At 46.5% G+C, this 20,264-nt stretch overlaps 1 protein-coding gene across 2 annotated transcripts in view; it reads right to left on the bottom strand.

Moving 5' to 3' along the window:
• Positions 1-16,604, bottom strand: part of BACH2 (BTB domain and CNC homolog 2) — a 355,721-nt gene extending 339,117 nt beyond the window's left edge. The window contains exon 1 of one of the 2 annotated variants that reach the window (XM_036871014.1): positions 16,240-16,604. The gene's annotated coding sequence lies outside the window, so the exon portion shown is untranslated. The remainder of the gene's footprint in view (positions 1-16,239) is intronic. The other variant, XM_036871015.1, reaches the window with a different exon arrangement.
• Between the last annotated feature and the right edge of the window lie 3,660 nt (positions 16,605-20,264).

Below are 20,264 nucleotides of genomic sequence, written 5' to 3'. Positions count from 1 at the left end.
TGGGACCACTTTTCAGGCTGGAAAGTAAAACATTTTGAGGACCTTGGAAGCCCCCAAAGAGTTCCTTCCCCACCCTATCCCACTCCATCACCTCTAGAGGTAACCACTACGCTGATCTTTTTGGGTGGCAATCATTCCCTTAATTTTCTTTACAGTTTTAACATCTATATATACATCCCTAAACAATCTACTTAGTTTTGCATGCTTCTGAACTTTACATAAATGGAATCATTCTGTACATATTCTTCTGTGTCTTCTTTCATTGGACATTATGTTTTTAAGATTCATCCATAGTGGTTCATGCATTTTTGTTTAACAGACACTTACACAGAACTTACTATATGCCAGTCACTCTCCTAAGCATGTCAAAAATATTAACTCATTTAATCTTCCTAACAACACTATCAGGTAGACACTATCATTTTCCCCAGCATACAGATGAGGAAACTGACCTGCCGTGAGGTTAAGAAACTTGCCCAAGGTCACAAAATTAAGTGGCAGACCTGGATTTTGAACCCAGGCAGAATCCTTGCTCTTCAGCACATCTCTCCACACCCTCCTGTATGTGGTGTTATTGGCTCTTTTCTTTCATGGCCAAAGAGTATCCCAGTGCCTAAGTACAGCAAAACCAGTTGATTCAATATGATGTTGATGAGTATTTGGGTTGTTTCCAGTTTTTGCTCTTATAAGCAATGTTTCTTTGAACATTCTTGTCAGTGTTTCTTGAAGCACATGAGTAAGACTTTTTCCTAAATGTATTATCTAGGAGTAAGATTGCTAGATTGTAAGTTAGTAACAGGTTGAACCTGGTTAGGTAATAAACTGTTTTCCAATGTAATTGTATCAAGTTATACTTCTACCAACTATCTATAAGAACTCCCATCCCTCCACATCCTTACCAACACATGGTACATCAGGTATGTAAATGTCTGCCAATCCAGAGGGTATGGTATATTACTACGATTTTAACTTGCATATGTTTGATTATTAAACTAGCTGTCTGGGTTTCTTTTGTGAAGTGCTTGTTTAAGCATATGAATGTACAGCATCATTTTTCTATTGGGTTGTCTGGCTTTTTCTTATTGATTCATGTGTTCTTTACATATGCTGGACCAGTACCATAAATGTCCCACAAATATCAATCAACCACTTTGGGCTTGTTTTCTCACTCTTCATGTTTTAATGAACGGAAGTTCTATTCACAATTTTTTCAAACAACAGAAGTGAAGGCCTCCTCACACATTTTAAACTTTTTGTACTATTACAGAAGAATTTCCTAGGGCTGCACTTAGAATCCTTCATATCTCTTCATTAATTATATCTTAAGAAGGTCTAATTTGGGAGTGGTCAAGAAAAGGACAGTATACTGACAATGACTGATATGGAACAATAAAGCTGATGAACCTGACATCTATAAAATCTCGAAGGATATCAACTTGGGAATTTGGACCATTTCAGCAAATCCCACAATATTTCGAGGACATATACAGATCCAACTCCTCCTTTTAAGGCTTTCCTGTCGTCCAATCTTTGCCAGCTCTCTTTTCTCCCAACACCCACCACACTTACCTCTACTATTCATCCTGGCCCTTGATCACATCCTGCCGTGCACTGTACTTCAAATGCTTCATGCTTATATATGTCACCTCCAAGATGAAATGTAACTTCCCTACAGACTGGGACTGTATTTCACACACCACATCCTGGGCCTAACAGAGTTTGCTGCAAAGAGTAAGCCCCTCGATAAGTAATTCTTGATTTGTACAAGAAGAAAGTTTAGGACAAATTAAAGTAATTCTTGATTTGCGCAAGAAGAAAGTTTAGGACAAATTAAAGTAATTCTTGATTTGTGCAAGAAGAAAGTTTAGGACAAATTAAAGTAATTCTTGATTTGTGCAAGAAGAAAGTTTAGGACAAATTAGGAGAACTTCAGAGCCAACATGTATAACTCATACATTAGGAAACTGTACAAAATAAAAACATAAACCAGTTCGAAGGACATTTAACAGAAGTTGAGTGAGAAGAAAACACTGATGAAAAATATATCTGAAATGGTAGCATGGGAACAGGTTATAAGGAGCTTTACAGGCTCTGCTGAGGACTTTGGACGTGTTCAGTGGGCAAGAAGCCATAGGTGATTTTTAAGGGACAGTAAGTAAGTCCATTCATTCATTCAACAAATACGTGTTTAATGAGCAGCCCCTTAGGGCCAGACACTTTTCCAGGCCCTTGGACTTCCACAGTGACCAAAGGAGACAAGGGCCCCTGAGTCCCGGAGCTGATTTCATAGTGAGGGAGACAGATGGACAAGCAAGCAGTACATACAGGAGGCCAGAGGGTGATAAAAGCTATGGAGAAAAGGAAGGAGAGGAGTGGGCTTGGGGTGCCTGGGAAGGAGGATGGTTCCCCCCACTCCACAGGGTCAGGGAAGGCCTCTCTGATGGGGGCAGGAGACAGCTCAAGGCCACAAGGGAAGACTGTGTGTCCCCCGGGATCTCCTTCCCATTCCCCCAGACCTACCAGGCTGTACGAGCATTTTAACAGCAAGAAGGCAATTCGAAGATCCCTACCCTCTTTCACACCCTGAGTTCTCAGCCTCCTCCTCCCCCTAAGTCTCCCCAGTCACCCCACCCCATCCTGATGCATCTCTGACCCCATGGGGATTCTCCAACTCCAGGCTGGTGGCAGAGCCATCTCAACGTCTTGTCCTCCTTTGCAGATTTCCCTGAGTCCAGGCCTACTTCCTCCCTGGCTTCCGAAGCTGGGGCCTCCCTTGGGTTTTTTCCTGGTTCCTCAGAATCCAGCCTCCTTCCCAGGATGCGTTCTTAGACACAGGTGGGAAGCCAGTTCAGGCTCCCCTTCCAATTTTCTTCTCGCCTGAAAGACCCCTCCCAGAAACCAGCTGCGGGCAGGGATGGCAACAGGAGGACCCGAGGCCACTGCAGGGCCTCCATGAGCAAGAGGCCAGGGTCAGGGAGGGGAACCATGTCGGTGCACGTGTGTTCACATGGGTGTTACATATATGTATATAGAGTGCGTGCATATGTGTGCAACATGCCTGGGTCTGTCCAAGAATGATGTGAGAACGGGTGTGGGCATGTAGGCAGGAGCAAAAAGAATCTACGAGAGCAAATGAGAAGAGATGAGTGTTCACACAGAGAAAGAAATGCAAAACTTGCCAAGAGAGAGAAAGAACAAGAGGCCCAGAAAGGAAACTCTACCAGCTAGCAAGACACCAGGGTAAAAAGAGTAACAGGGAAGTATAAGTATTAAAAATCAAAAATGCTGAGAAGATGGCAGAAAACAACAACAAAAAGATCCATCTAAAAGGAAGTGTGAAAGAGGCAAGACCGACACAAAATTTCAACTAATAACGTTCTTATTTTGCACTTCTCTTTATAAAGCATGTATATCCCAGATCAAGGCTGATGTAGCAAGCAAGGCACAAAGGCCACTGGCTCTAGTAGCTAGGAGACAAGTGATGGAACATTTCTAAAGATGAAGTGTTTAGAATGAAAATAACTATAAATGTAAATGCAGATGCTAGTCTCATAGTCTGGAAATTCAGTTGCTTTCACTACAGAATGTAAAAAGGAAAGGCTCTTGGGTAAGACCTCTGCAGTACAGAGCTAAGAGAGTGATCGCTGTTTGTCTGACCAAACTGCAGGCAAAACAAACCAAAACAAAACAACAAAACAAGAATGCTCCCACACAGAGATGCAAGTAGATAGATAGGCTGCAACATACAAACACACACCTAAATTCCCTGTGATGCTCAAGGGTTTCTGGGCAGCCCTGCAGCCGTGGAAACGGGGCAGCACCCTCCTTCCTGTGATAACTGCTCCTTCTCCACTCGGCTGTTTCCTCTGACTCGCATTTTCTGTGACCCTTCCTCTTGGAATCCTCTGACAATGACTCACATGGCAATAGGCTAGTCAGCGGTCCCACAGCCCACCACAATAGACGCTGTGTAGGAGGCGGGCAGCTTGGCCGACCAGAGTCTGGACCAGTTTTTTCCTTTCTCTGTTCAGGGAGGATTTTGCTTTTCAGCCACATTTCCCTCAAAACACAGCCCCGACAGGAGATGCTTACTGCACAGATTTCTAAACGATGAAATGATCTGAGTTTGGCGACTTGGTCATAACGAAACTAAAAACAGTAAGATGAAAAAACAATAGTGTGATCGTCACACCTACAAAAAACAACTTTATACTTGGGTGAAATCAAGAGATCAGGAAAAAAAAAGCTCAAACTAATATTTTCCAACCTTTCACTAACAGCTAGGGCTAAAACCACATGTTTTGAAGGTCTTGCACTGTGTTATTATTAGAAGTCACAATTCTATTGATACTGATGAGTCATTTGTATCGGCGGAAACCAAGAACTTCCATCAACATCATGTTACACACAGTCACTGTGGCTTGGCTTTTTCTTTATTACTGGTCAAAGCAGCTTCAGCATGCTTATTGAAGCCAAAAAAAAAAAAAAAAAGGAGGCGAACTCCACAAGGGAGTGCAAAGCTTTCCTTTCCCCAGCTGATCTAACTTTAATCATCCTTCTCAAGATAGTTTAGGATGCTCTGATAAACGTGTATCTGCAAAAGGAAGTTTATTTATAAACCTCAAAAAAGTAACATTTTCACTTTCCGATGAAAATAAGCAGAACTGAACTCCAAAAACAAACAGTGAAACCATTTCTGAAAACACATGCCAGCTTTAAGATGACCCAAGGTCAGGTTTGGGGTTTTGGGTTTTGTTTTTTTTTTTAACCTTAATAGCATGCAACAGATATAAACAAAATCTGTCATTACTTAAGGACTTGAACCACACAAAACAAAGTGGGGCTGGCCGCTGAGCACCCCCCTGCCCGCTGCCCTGCTCCGGGCACACGTTCCTTACTCGTGCAGGGAGAAGTGGGTCAGGTCCGGCTTACACCAGGAAAGCCTAAGTCAACGGTTCAGGAAGGTTCCTTCTGGTGCTTCGGAGGAAATAACAGCACAGTCCCTTCCCTTTACTCTCATCCCCCTTCCCCTGGCCCCAAAAGAGTCCCAGAAAATTAAAAGGAAGTAAAAATCGGTTTTCTTGGGGGCTTCCCAGAAACGCTGTGATGCTTATGCAGTCTCGGCCAAGGCAGAAATATGCCCAGTTTTCTACCTGGGAACCAAGGTCGGCAGTGACCACAGATCTGAAAATAGCCTCCCAGCAGCTAAGTGGCCGAGGTGCTCTCCAAGGCAGCGCTGGTGCTGTGGGCAGATTACAGAGGGGCCAGCTGAGGGCTGTAACAGCTGCATGAGTCAGCACTCGCTGCTGGTAGGAAACTGCTGACATGCTGAATGACTCGCGCAGGCAGGAGGTGCACACACCTACCCGGCCAAAACAAAAACAAGGTACATGCAAATCGGCCAACAGGAGGAACCTCTCTTCCCTCGCAGTTCCTGTTTTCCAAGGTTAAACCCCAAATAGACACAATCTATGCCGCCGCTCAAAAAGCAGTAGTCACAACTGATAATAATGAAGACTGGTAATAAACAACTCGCTCTCCGTGATGTGATGTGTGGAACAGCTGCGTTCAAATCTCACGAGCCAGTTAATTTTAACCGGTTTTAATTTTAACTGGATTTAACTGCTTTTCCTCCCTTCTGAAAAAAATCAAAATAGTTACCCTATCGACCACAAAAACTGGTAACAGACAAGCACAGTTCCTGTTTTTCAGAGGGGACTTACTTTCAAACCCACAATATCGAGATGCTTAACATAAGTGGAAACTTAAAATTTATTGTTTGATGTGGGAGATTAAACCTGAACACAAACTCAGATCCCACAAACGTTCTGGTGTAATCACATCTCAGACTGAGTCCTATCCATCTTTCATCTCCCTTCTCTCACTTAATACCGGAGCCAAAAATCTAGAGGAAAATGGGTTGTCTGGAACTCAGAACACATTTTCCCATAGAAACAACGCTATGTTCAGAATATTCCATGAAGGCTGTCTCAAATTTAAAATATGAGTGAGAGGTTACATTTATAGTTTAAAAAGAGAAAATAATACTATAACTGTAGTTCTTCCAAAGCCAATTAAAAACTCTTGATTGACTGTTTGAAGAAACGTCTAATTAGAGGAAGATGGCGGACAGTCTTCTAGATGAGACTTTTTGGACTCTGTCTAGTTTCACCCTGGTTCTCTAAGCATGATTTAAATGGTTAATTTCACTTTAAAATGCATGACGTTCTCTTACTTTGGCATAACATATCATTAGAAAAATCTTTACAGTTGTGAGTACTGTTTGTTTTGTTTTGTATGCTCCAAAAAGTTGATCAAGAGTTGGAAGAAAAAAAAAGAAAGGAAGAAGGGCTACAAAGAGGGGCTACCAGGGAGAGGGGAACAGAAAGAAATGGAGTCAGGGAGCGAGGAAGGCACAGAGGCATAACTAAACAGAAGGCAGAGGAAAAGTAGGAATTAGGGAGAAAAAAAAAAAAACTAGACAGTGTACTCCGAGAGAAGGGGGGAAACTCGTCACCCAGCTGCTCAGAGATCCGACCTCAAAGGAAGAATGAAAGGTAAGAGTCCAGCAGGACATTTCCATAGACTGGCGCTAGATGGCGCCATCAACTCAACATAGCATGGTTGCTGGAGGCGTCTGCGTCGGGGAGGGGTAGAATGGAGGGCAGTTCAGACTCTTCACAGCTGGGTATTCAGCCTGCAGCACTTCTATATAAAAGAAGCATGGCTTCATTAATCAATCAACTTCTCCAAATGTCCAGATGTCACCACCAACCATGCTAAACGCACGGGGCATGCCAATTTTGAAATAGACTTAACTCAATTTTTATAATAAAACTGTAGGCTGGGGAGGCAGATAAGTAAAATCCATTGCTCTTTTTTTCTTTTTTTCTTTTAAAATTCAACATTTAAGGATAATAGAGTATTTCGGGTTCACTGCTACTGACTAACCGACAAAAATTCCTAATCATACACCAAGTGGTTTTCCCCTGAAGCTCTGTTTAAATGTCAAATAACATACCATCTCGTTACCCGGGTTTATGCGATCAGATCCAGTATCTGGCAAGACAAAGGTGATGCTCGCTGGCAAACATATTATCACATTAAAAATTACCTGCCCTTCATATTTTTTTAACATCTTTATTGGAGTATAATTGCTTTACAATGGTGTGTTAGTTTCTGCTGTATAACAAAGTGAATCAGCTATATGTATACATATATCCCCATATCTCCTCCCTCTTGCGTCTCCCTCCCACCCTCCCTACCCCACCCCTCTAGGTGGACACAAAGCACCGAGCTGATCTCCCTGTGCTATGCGGCTGCTTCCCACTAGCTATCTATTTTACATTTGGTAGTGTGTATATGTCCATGCCACTCTCTCACTTCGTCCTAGCTTACCCTTCCCCCTCCCCATGTCCTCAAGTCCATTCTCTATGTCTGTGTCTTTATCCCTGTCCTGCCCCTAGGTTCTTCAAAACCTTTTTTTTTTAAATTTTTTTTTTTAGATTCCATATATATATGTGTTAGCATACAGTATTTGTTTTTCTCTTTCTGACTTACTTCACTCTGTACGACAGACTCTAAGTCCATCCACCTCACTACAAATAACTCGATTTCGTTTCTGTTTATGGCTGAGTAATATTCCATTGTATATATGTGCCACATCTTCTTTATCCATTCATCTGTCAATGGACACTTAGGTTTGCCCTTCGTATTTTCAATATTACAGTGGTTTATATGCTCTAATCTGCTTGTCTATATTCTCTGTCTCCAGGGTTGGGTTTATAAAGAGCCCTCTCTTCACTCAGGAATTCCCTCCCATCACCAGGGTACCTACCAGTGTATGAAATTCTACTAGTCCCATCTCTAGGGTTTTACTTCTTTGGCTCTGTCTCCTATTAATAAGCTGATGCTTCAGAAAGAACTAATGCAGTAGGTATGCTCAGTTACTTATACCCTAGTAATATGGTTTTCATAAAAATCCTTTTCTGAGATTGGTTTTGAAAGGGAAGGCGGGGACTGGTTAAGGGCATTGGGTGGCCTAAAGGCAGCAAAGCACAGAGTGAAGAAGTCAGGGCAGAAAGCGGCCACTGGGAGAACTGAGAGTGAGCCTTGCTGGTTTCTTTACAATTGCAGCAAGGACCGTCACCCTGATGCAGATCTTCCCAAGGAGATATGTGAAAAGTAAGGGTTAATGCTAAGTATGTCTACATTTTCCTCTTGCTGAATGGGTAATAATGTCTTTTATAGTTAATTTCATTTTTTTTTCACAGTTTGACTCTTCAGGGCTCATTCATTTGCATAATATGGAAGCTTGAACCTATATAGATGTTCTACAAATCAATGCAAGTAATTCTCATACTAAATCAGCAGCTTTAATTTAAGCTCATCATTGTTTGCATAGAAATCTTTATGCACTCATCTGCTTGATTTTTTTAATCACTTAAAACCTCCAACAGTGACACACTAAGCATCTCCCCATTTAGCCATCTCCAAAATTTGAACTAAATACTGAAAAATAAGCACAGTACATTCATACGCTTGATCATTTCCCAAATTAAGCTTCAAGCATATGCTTAATGTTCCAGCAGCGCCAAAGATAATGCCGCTTGACTAAAGATGACAACTTGGACGTCCAGCCCAGGACAGAGCTGAGTCAGCGTTCTAAACAGTGACCCTGCAAACCCGGGGTAATCAGGGTCACTGCCAAACCAACTGCCTAGCGGAGTCCTTTAAAACCATTCAAATCTCCTGTTGAAGGTTGCAACATGCTAATCTGGCAAGATAATCTCTTCCTGAAATTGACTAGAATGAGAGCAAAGGTTACCTGCTTTTATCTGTTACTAGCAGCTAATATTTCTAATTAGGAACTCTAATGGAATTGGTTCTGAATGAAATTCTTCCTCCTCAGTAGAATAATCTACCTATTATAGGAATGGTTTCCTACACCTTTTCCTTCCTCATCCAAAAAGAAAGAAAGGAAGGAAGGAAGAAAGCTATAAACAAATTATTCACATAACAAGAGGGTAGGAGCATGAGTTACAGGAAAACCCTGGGACCAGAGTCATGGGATTCATGTTTTGTGTCTAGTTCTTCCTTTGTCTTTACATGTCATCACTTCAATGCTCTGATCCCCAGATGGACACTTAGAAGTGAGGAATGCAATTCTTAGAAAGTGAGTCAGATGAAAGACAACATTCACTCAGGTTCACTGAGAAATTATTTTTCAATTTTATCTTTCAGATAGATGTCAATAACATATCCAGTATTTCAGAGTGAGATGGCCTATATTTCCACTTCTGAGACCTGGCAGAGAGCAAAAAGGGAAAGGGGGCGCAGAATAGCACAGTGGTTAAGAGAACAAGTTCTAGCATCAGACACCTAGTGTCCAATCCCAGCTCAGCTACTCATTAGCTGGATGACATCTGTGCCTCACCTTCTAATGATCACACCTGCCTCTAGGTGGTTATATGGATTAAATGAGTTAATATCAGTAACACACATAGAAGGCTCCCAACACAGGTTAGCTACCATCAGAGAAAAAGAAAATAGAGGAGTTTCAGCATACACTAAAGTCAATTTGTTTTAAATAGACACTGTCCACACTCCTAAATTGTACTAAGAATGGTCTATATAATCATCCTCGGTCTGCAGAGGCTGGAGACCCTCCCACTCTCGGGTAGGCAGGGGCTTCCGATAAGTTGGACTCACATTTTCACTAGAGACCCTCGCCCCGGGCCCACACACATCAGCCAACTGGGAGGGCACGGCTGGGTAGCTTCTAATCATTCAAATATTGTCAAAACGACCCTCAATGTGTCCAAAATAAGAATGCTAACTTGCATTTTTTTCCAAGTATAGAAGCGAACAGTATTCTTGGCAATTAACAATTCTGTTTTTATCAGGTTCTAAAGACACAGGTAAATAAATCAATTCTGGACTCTGTATACAGGAACCATTATTTGCCAAAATGACTCCACGGGTTATAGCATGGTTTATGCAATACTCCAAAGGGCCACAGACAGGAGCAAATTCATAGGTTTGGGAGAGCTAGCCTCCAGTTTCAGACAGGCCCTAATGGTAGCTCACTCCACAATTCCTCAGGGAGGGCAGCTCCAACCTCCCAACCAGGTCACATTCCCCAGTACATTCTCCAGTGCATAAAATACCTTTCCTTCACAGAACTTGCAATAAGTTATCTGTGGCTGTCTGATAAATGCCATCCCTCCTACCAGATGGGGTGCTTCACGGGGGTTAGGGCCAGGACTGGCTTTGCTCTCCGCTAGCACCATGATCACCTAGCACTGCGCCTGCCACGTAAGAGATACACATTTGTTTAGTGAATGAATGAGGCACTTGCCTCTAAAGGCTGGCATTTCTGGACACTTGGCCCATTTTATGGCATCCACGAGCTCCTGTTGCTCAGGAGAATACAGGAAAATAAAACCTGCCGATAATCTGTTGGTACTAGGAGACTAAGCAAACTTCCTGAGCGGCACCTTCACCTTGTTTCCCTACTTAAAAGAACGGGAGTAAACACGCTAGGCTCTCCCAGCTTTAAACTCCAAAGTGAAAGTCCAAGCTAAGCCTTCTCTGGAGTAGACTTGTGAAGAGTCCGGAGGAAACTCCTGAAGCAATCGCAGGGGAGAGACAAAAGGATGGCGCAAGACTAAACTTGACAATGGACTTGGAAACTCAAAAAGTTTCCCTCTGCGACTAACCTGGAGTTTGTCCACATGCCAGCTGCAGGCTCAGAAACAAATGGAGACAATCACGAGAAGTATGGGAGGACTGGAAAGGGGAGTATTTCAATGCTTGGGAAAGGAGGAGATGAGAGCTGACACGAGCAGGAGAGGGAGCCGCTAGCAGCGGCATCAGCGCCGTGTCCTACCGCCACCAGGAGAGGAACGAAGAGGTCAGGGAGGCAAATGACACAGCTCAGAACCAAAGGCCAATTTATTATCAGGCTGAGGAGCAAAAGAGAAGTTAACCAGGGGAATATGCTGGAGAAGTGGTGATTATGAGGTCACTGGGGAAGACTGAGAGACATTTTGGCTGTAATTCCAATGACTAGGATGAACAAGCACGTGAAATGCTTTCAGATTGGGGAGATTTATTATTTTGGAAAAAAAATAGCTCAAGGAAAAACAAAGGCAACATTCCTGCCTGGTTTTTGAAGTAGTGCCATTAGTAGGACAAGGTTCAATTTCCATATTCTTTAGAAAAGAAATGGTCCTTGAAAAGGACATCCTGGTGGTTTTAAGGAGACTTCCAGCTTTAGGGAAGCTGAGTAGCATACTGATGGTAAGAGTAAGTTTCAGTTTTAGGGGAACTGACATTTGAACCTAACAAAAAGAAAAAAAGGGAAAAAAAGTAAAAACCTTGAATTAACAAAGGAAGAACTACTTTTCTATTAAATATCATCCCAGACCAAAAAAGATGAGTAATATTCTGGGCAATCTGAGTTTACAAAATGTTTAATTCACAGCAGGTTTCAGTTTGGACTTGAACAATTTGTAAATATTTACATAAAATTTAAAAATGGAATAGGAATGGGTTATACGCTGTCATCGACAATACAGGAGTGATTTTCTGTCATTCCCAAGGCCTTGGTGCTGCTTTCCCTAACTCGGCTTCAGCTCTGCCAAAAGCTTCTTATTTTCTTTTCCAGAGTAACGCCAATTTTTGCAAGCAGCCCTGACTTCTGAACTGCTAGTGCCTCTGACAGGGTCATATGTCACTGGGGCCTCTTCAACATCCCAACAAGGAAAGGAGGAGACAGGGAAGCAGATGCGGTGTTTGCTGTCTGAATCGCAGATTTTGACAGATATGTTGCATATTGCATTGTTCCCTGTTCCTTGTACGTGAGGGTAGGAACTGGGTTCTCTGTATGCTATGACCCCTACCCCACGCCCAGTCATTGACTCAGGGCTGGATTGTGTATATAGGACAGGGAAATAACCTTTAGACAGTCAGGACAACACACACTGCATTCTGATGAAATTCTTTCCAACGAGAACCTTCCTCTTCTGTAGAATGGGCACAATGCCTGCTTCATAGGGTTGCCTTGAGGAGTTAACAAGGTCATGTGCAGGGAAAGCAGTTAGCACTGTTTCTGGCACATGGTGAACATTCGATAAATCACAGCTATTGTTTTAGTGGGTGTTCACAAATGTCAAATTCTCATGGAGGAGCCCTTAGGCATTAAACAGGCATATTACCCCATTTGGTCAATAACAACTACATAGAGGGCAGGTGACCCAAAAGCAATGGATTATTTACCTGCAGAGGATTATACGGTGTCCTTGATATTAATTATTTGGACTTTCACGTTGTATTCTCTGTTAAAAAGAAAGCTATCGATCCCTGAGTGGGACTCAGTGTTGATTTCGTTTGATTTAGAGTTCTGTTTTTCTTGCATTTTTCAGTTTTCCTGACCGCTGTTAACCATTCACTTGGTGGAGACTCACAAACCGTCTCCTATGTGCCAGGCCTTTAGAAAATCGCCAAATACAGAAATATTAAACAATAAGATGTTTTAGCTCACTCAGCAGTGGAAGCCAGGCAGCCTGCAGGCCAGCTCTGGCACTTACAATGTTCCCACCCAGCATTTAGAAAATGTTTGAGTGAATATTTAAAAATTAGCGGATTCCACATTAAAACCCCTGATATCCAGCCTCCCTCGGAAAAATCAGAAGATGTGGCGACACAAAGCCAGTATTCCCACCCATTCCTGCCTGGCAACAGTCGACGACAAGGAACTGAGACATAGTAGTGGTTGCCTGCCACTCCACGTCGTGCCCCCTCCTCACGGAGACCAGCGAGAAATGAAAATGAAGGGCCCATGTTCAAGAATTATTAAGGCTCTCAAGAAGACAACAGCAGAAGATTAACCACGTGTGACGTCCTTCTGAGAGGGGGAAGGGGCCCTGTGCAACAGTGCAGGTCACATGCCCACGAAACTGGTCCTGCTCCGCAACCCCTCAGCCAGACAGGGAGGGTATTTATTTAACTGAGTATAAGCCAACATTTACAAGAAGCCAGACGCTGTACCCCCTGAAATCTGAGGTATACAAAAAGTAGAGCAGTGGAGCCCAGCCCTGCTGAGCTAGACAGCCACTAGGATCTCTCTCCTCCCTTGTTAAGGCTGGATCCATACCAGAGACACTAAGCATGAGTTAATCCAAGTAAAATTAAACTGCTCCCAACAATACAGATTGGCCTGAGCCCTTTGTTGGCATCACAGGAGCCTCGATCACAAATTCTGAGGAACAGCTCACAAGCGCTAATGAGTAAGTCCCCATTGGCTGTGCAGACAGTGGGCTCAGAAGTGAAGCGCTGGCCTAGGAGAGATGTGAATGTGAACCTGACCATCTGGCTCTCTGCGACTCACTTTGATCACAAAATGAATTGCAACAAATTGAAGAGCACATGGCTAGAGTTAATTGTCTCATCTGTAATCTGAACCTACTTTTAGGCGGTTATTATTACCCTCCATCAGGTGGAAACGTTTCTGACTACCACTGCAAAGTGCATTTTCCTGATGAACTGTAATGGATCATTAAATTCCATATCAGAATAACAATACTTTGCATTCATGCAGTGCCTTTCATCCAGGGATGTCAGAGTAGTTTGCAAATAATTAAGCCCCTCACACTGCAGCCAGAGGTGAGTGGCTGGAAGGGACTTGCCTGAGGACACTGAGTCAAAGGCATAACTCAAAAGAATGGCTCTCTTCCAGGCACTGATAATACTGAAAAGTGACCTGGGGGGTGCGGGTGTCCCTGACTCCCTCCCTCCCTTTCTGCCTTACCTCTTCTCCTCTATGGAAGATCCTCACATGCAACATATAAAGAACTGACAGGTACCTAACAGGCATGCATATAATTTAGCTATGAGCTCAGACACACACATACATGAGAATGTTCTTCCATGTAATCCTGGCATATACAACACGAACTGACATTTCAATCCACCTGCAGAACTGACGGACACCAAAAGAATTAACACATTTATGACTACCAAGTGGCAAACGTCATGTCTTCCAAAATCCAAAATGAAAATATTCAGCGCAAATAAAGTATGTTCTAACAAAAGTACTTTATTCCATGGTTGTGTTTTCCATTTCTGGGACCCCCATTTGAATGCTATTCAAGTTTCAGGAACAGCAAATAGGATGGAAGTGGACAATCAATGCATTTTTTAAGGCAGAACACTAGGAGGGAAAAACATTTCAGCCACTCAAAGTTTTGGGGTGAAATGATAAACTCCTGAAAACCTGAATTTATAATGGAAATGCTGACAGACCTTTCACGGGAGCAGTTTGAACGCAACACTTATTTAGCAATCTCTCTTACAGACTAAAGGCTAATTGTAACAAGATGTCATTTTGACTCACGTTTACTATTACCTGGAAGAAGGAAAAACGCCGTTTGCTCGCGAGCTGCGAGCTGCGAGCTGCCGGAGCACCAGGGTGGAGGCAATCTCACATTTTAAGCAAGACGCCGCCGCCTTACCAAAAGAGCCTCTCCACCGAAGGAGGAGCAGCCCTTCCCGCTCGGCTTCTTTCATGTCAGCCGGAGCCTTCGCAGCTCGACATGCCTTTCCTACATGCTACATTTAAATGATCTGAGAAAACCGTTATCAGAGTTAACATCTCTAATTTTACTCTAAACAGACAAAAGCAAAATATCTCATTAGGCATCATCTCCGCCAAGGTTCGCACTAGGCAGGAAAGGATTTTTATCTAAAGTAATTACCCATTTTAGTTAAACACACTCAACAGATGAAATTTACACAGGGAGTCAGAGACTGCAGCACTAGACATTGAAGGTGAAAACCGAGGAACGCCGCGTCCCGCCGCCCGCCCGACAGCCGGGAGTGTGCAGCTCAGTCGGGGGTGAGGCGCCCTCGTCCCTCTTGTTTCCCAGGGCCCAAGGGTCGCGGCGACGACGGTGACCGGACAGGCAAATTGCGAGGCGCTCCTTCTCGGGCCACAGACAAAACCATCGGACAGCGGTTGTGCAGGAACTTCCCCCAAGTTATCAAACTCCCCTACACGCGAGAGGATGCTGGGGATACCCTGCGCGCCCACGACCCCCGAAGCCAGGGGTGCGCGGCCCCTTTCACACGCGTACACCCGGCCCTGCAGGCTTCCTCTCACGGTCCGAGTTCCTGCAAATCCTCGGCCAAACGGAGGTCGCCGAGATGCTCACTCGAGTCCCCTCTCGCAGCTGGGGTAGCCCAGGAGCGCCGCCCGCCTCCCTCTCCATCGGCGCTCGGCTCCTGAGCACCCACCCAGTGAGAGGAGGAAAAGTGCGAGACCCCACAGGGAGACTCGGCGTGGGGTAGGTGGGGAGTTGTCCCCTGGATAAACTCCTCTCCTAGGTGGAGCTTCTGGGGCTTGCAGACTGAAGTGTGGGCAGGGAGAGGAGGGTGTGTGTTGCACTTTGATTTCATGCAGAATCTTGGGGGAGGAAGGTGCAAGATTTCCCTCTCTGAAGGCACGTGCCCCTCGGCTTGAGCTCCCTGGGACGCATTTCAACAACCCGGTCATTGGTAGTAGTGATTCCACCCAGCGCGCAGCCCAAGGTCTGCGCCGCGAGCCAGCAGCCTGCCTCTTCCCGGGACCCTAAACTTGGGCTTTGATGCCCCGCCAGTCGCTGTGGTCCCAGCTACCCGGCGGCGACTGACAGCCGAGCGCAAAGCTTCGCGGAGCAGCCCCGGGCGCGGACGCCGCGGGCAGGGAGGAGGCCGCCCGGCCTGGCACCGCGGGCGCGGGCTGGGGGCCGGGGCGCCCGGGCCTCGCGGGGCCGGGAGCGAGCCGTGGGTCTGACAGCTGCTTCGGCTCGCGCGGACGCGCGCCTCCCTCCAGCCCGCCCTCCCCACGCCTGACTTATTACCCTCTGCTCCTCCTCCCCCTGCTGTTCCAAAACACCCGTCGACGCGAGCAAAATACAATGCCGCCTCGCCCGCCGTAAACAGCCAGGCGAGAGAGCGCACAGTCGTCGCAGCGCGTCCGCCGTCTCGGCTTCCACCCCCTTACCGTTCCTAGAAAATGCCATAAAAGCGGGCAGGGCGCTCGGCGGGCGGCTGCGCGCCCGGCGGCCGCGGCTCCCTTCCCGCGCCGCTTCCCCACGCTTCCCCTCCTGCCCCGCGCGCCCGCTCCCCCCGCCGCCAACTTGCCCCGCCGCCGCCCCGCCCGCCGCCGGGGCCCGGGACCCGCGGTCGGGGACTCACCTCGTCAGAGAACTTTGCGTCCTTTTTCGCCTCCTCTTCCCCGCGTCCTCCCGGCCCGCAGCCTGGGAGGGGGGTCACCGAAAGCTCGCGGAGAGGACGCGCATCACATGGCAGCACGTTCCCAGCCCCCCGAGTGTGCCGGGAAGGGGGAGGGGAAGGGTCGAGGGGAGGCCGTGGAGAAAGCGAGAGCCCGGCGGCAGCGAGAGTGGGCAGGCGGGGTGGCTAGGGCGGCGGCGGGCGCTCGCGTTAGCGCTACTGCGGCCGCAGCCCGGGCGTGCACGGTCGCTACTGCTGCCGCTGCTGCTGCTGCTGAGGCGGCGGCTGCTCGGCGCTGTTTGCTCCGGGCCGCTCGGCTCCCGCTCTCCCCGGAACGCCCACACTCTCAATCGCTACATTGTTGACATTCGGCGCTGACGTCACCCGCTCCCCATTCACAATAACTTTACGGGAGCCGGGCAGCGCACCTCCCCGGCCGCTGGGGCGCCGTACTCCCGGCGACTAGCGTAAGCCGCTCCGCGAATGGCGCTCCGGGGGCTGAGGCGGGGGACGGGGGGGGCGGGCGCGCGCTCGGCCCGCTCGCGGGAGGGGGCGCGCCTCACGCTGCCGCCGCCGCACTCCCCGCTTTGTGCGTCCGCGCGGCCTGGAGGGCCTCTTGCTCCGGTCCCGTCGGCCGCCTGGCTCGGTGCGGCCTTGCCCGCGACTCGCAGGGGCCTTGAAAGGCCAGGGCTGGGGGCTACTGAGGTCGGGGGAGAGGTGAGGGCTGGTGTGGCACCTGGGGAGGTGGGGGGCAGAGCCCAGGGCACTAGACCCAGGAACGGGAGCCAGACCTCGAGACCTGGGATTCCGGGTTTGCCTAGCGTTTCCCAGGAGGGGCAGGAAAAGATGCTCCACGGGCCCCTCGAAGCTGACCGGTCCCCCTCTTGGGAGGGGGTGGGGCGAGGAAGAGTAGCTTCTGACCTAACACTGATACTGACGTTTGAATCCTTTCCAGGAGGGCCTCGGCCTGTCCCACCGAGGGAGCCTCTAAGTCCCCACGCCAGGGTTTTGGAAGGGGCGCGAGCAATCGCGAAGCTCGCTGAAAAGCCTACCTCCCAGCTGCAAATCCTCAGCTACTGATGGGTTCCAACCTCCCCCCTGCCGCCTGCTCGGGAGGCCGCCAGGGTGTTGCTGCTGCACTTCAAGGCCATCCTGTGGCTGCCCAGTCGGAAGAAAGCTTGATGGTGGTAAGGGTTTTACAGAAAGTAATTAGGACTTCGACTGAAGGAACATTTGCAATAAAAGAAGGTTGTGTTAGCGTAGTGCTGGTGCCTGCCACTTTACGCCTGTCGAGGCCAAGAAATTCTGCCACGTTCCCTGAACACCTATAACTTGGGCCCCTTGTGTGCAGGCAGTATCGTATTATTACATGTGGTGCTGATCTTTAATGAATATTATAAAACTTTGGCTCGCTCAACTGAGAGGAGGATCATAAATTCCCCTCCCCCCCTCCCCCCCGTAAAATGGCACTGGCCTATGCTGAGGAAGCAGTGAAGCGCTGCCCTGGGAGTCTTGTGATATCAGCCAAAGTGTTGCTCTGAATCACCTTCGTTTGAGGGCAGAGTTTTAAAAGGCCCCATTTTGAACGTCTGCGTGGAAAGCTAAGCGATGGCCGAAAGGAAGCGGAAGAGGCCAAGGTAATTTTTCTAACAGCATTGCAGAGATTTGTTGGGTAGGTGGAGACCCACACTGGGAGTTTTCCTCTGCCAGCATCTCCAGTTTTCAGATGAACAGACGTCTCAGAGGTAGGAGGGGTCCTCAGCCTCCTGGCTGTGGGTCTGGTGCCCCCTTTGACAAAACACCCTGCTTGTGAGGTCCCTGCCTGGCCTCAGGGCAAGCGCAGAGGATCCTGATGATGCGTGATCTGCCTTGACGGGACCATTTCTTATAGTCTTATGAACAGTGATGTTTCTGCATTCCTCATTCTTGTAAGCATGTGAGTGTCAATGCGATAACTTTTTGCGTTTTTGTAGGGCCAAGAAATGTTTTTCTCACAAGAGCCAGGCTTGAGAAGATCCCTATGAGGGTCCAGTAAATTCATTTCTCTTGAAACAGGCCGTGGCCGCCCAGCTGTGAATGGAGTTGGGTGCATCAGCGTGGGGTGTGGAGAGGGGGTGGAAGGGGGATACTACAAGCCCATTTTGCCACCTTGCTTCTGGTCCCAGATGGATACAACAAAGGCTATTAGGTCATTTCAGTTAGTCTATTTGCCAAAGACTCAGACTGGAGCTTTCTTAGTTTGAAATTCTCAAATATGGAATGGGACAGCAATTAGAGGTGAAAAAAACAAATGCAACTATGATAGGTTGTAGTATTTAGTCATTCAAGGAGGTTGAACTAGGCCAAGTTGATCTCTAAGGTCACGTCCAGTAGTGCAATCATGTGCCTCTGTGGCTGTCAGTATGACAAAATCTCTGCCTTTGAGGAGCTGGAAGTCTGGTAGGGAGTTAGTTACTGCATTTTCAAAGTTAGAAGTGGGTAATTTGAATTAAAGCCTGTAAAGCATATTCAGAATTACATGAAATTAGGATGGTAAATCAAGAACTGGACACTCTTTTAGCAGAACTGCTGCAGAGGTTAGGCTGTGGATGGCCTTAGCACTCCCGTCGTGAACGTTTGCCGGCCATTCCCTGGGTTTGCAGTGCTGCTCTGGGCACTTCAGGCTTTTACAATGTGAAACAGATGCAGGTCCTTCCCTCTGTATATTCATGGCGGTAACTTGTGTAGAGGTCAATTTATTTCCCGTGCCTGCAACATTCAACATTTCCTGATATACTTTTCTTTTTCCTACATAATTAGATGTGTGTGCTGATCCAGAATATGGGTTTCATCTGTGATGCATTTCTAAGGCAGGATATGATTTCCAGGGACAATAATTTGTACCATAACATTGAAGTCAGTAAACTTTATCCCTATAAATCTCCTTGATTTTATAAAATAAAATAGGAAAGATTAAAATATGCAGGAAACAAAAAGCTGAGCAAAGGAAGACAGAAGAAAGAAGTGAGCAGTTCCCAAGTCTTTGATTTTTTTGCTCTCCAGCACCCTCTTATAGGATTTGAGGATGTTGAGAAGATATAATGCGTTTTCTCAGGCAGAATTTGAAATGTGGTACCTTAAACGAGACATAGCAGGACAAAGTTAACATCAGATGAGAGAGAACGGAGTGAGATCTTTAGAGGGAGGGTACCAAAGTCAGGAGGAGCCAACGCACTGAAGGAAGTTCTGTTAAGAAGAAACTGAGTTCTACTCATTGGGCAAATTCCTCAGAATTATGACTGAGGATTATGATTTCAAAACCAGATGTTTTCAAGTGTATCGGAACCATAAAACCTCAGCTCAGTACTACACAGGTGACACCTGGGAAAACTGGTGAAATCTGGATAGCTTTGAGTGGTGTTTTGTTCAAAAATTATTGAGCCACCTATATGTGGCAGGCACTGTTTTACAAGCTGGCATGCAGAATTCTCATTCTAGTGATGAGATGGGATGGGGGAGGGAGACAGAAAATGAACTGACTATATATATATATATGTATATATATTTATATATATATATATGTATATATATGTCAGGTTGTATGTTGTAATATCTGGAGGTGAAGAGTGTGCTGTGAAATCAAATAAAATAGGAGCTCAGGAGTGCCAGGGGTGGGGCCATTCTTAGACAGGGTGATTGGGTCAGAGAAGTTGTCCCTGATGAGGAGGCATTTGAGCAGAGATATGAGTGAAGTGAGGGGGTGAGCTCTGCAGCTATCCTGGGGAAAAGCTTTTCAGATACGGAGAAGAACAGGTGCAAAGGTAGAGTGGACTGAGGTAGAGTGGACTTGGCATGCTCCAGGGACACCAAAAGGGCCACAGTGCCTGATGCAGAAGAGCAAGAAGGAGAGTAGCAGGAGATGATGCCAGAGGGCTAGCCAGTAGGTTCTAGTTTAGGTGAAATCTACAGGGGTTTCTGCAGAGAAAGAACATGACCTGGCCTCAACTCCT

The sequence above is a fragment of the Balaenoptera musculus genome, chromosome 12, assembly GCF_009873245.2.
Source record: "Balaenoptera musculus isolate JJ_BM4_2016_0621 chromosome 12, mBalMus1.pri.v3, whole genome shotgun sequence".
NCBI lineage: Eukaryota > Metazoa > Chordata > Mammalia > Artiodactyla > Balaenopteridae > Balaenoptera > Balaenoptera musculus.
This window is presented reverse-complemented; position numbering and strand designations above follow the sequence as displayed.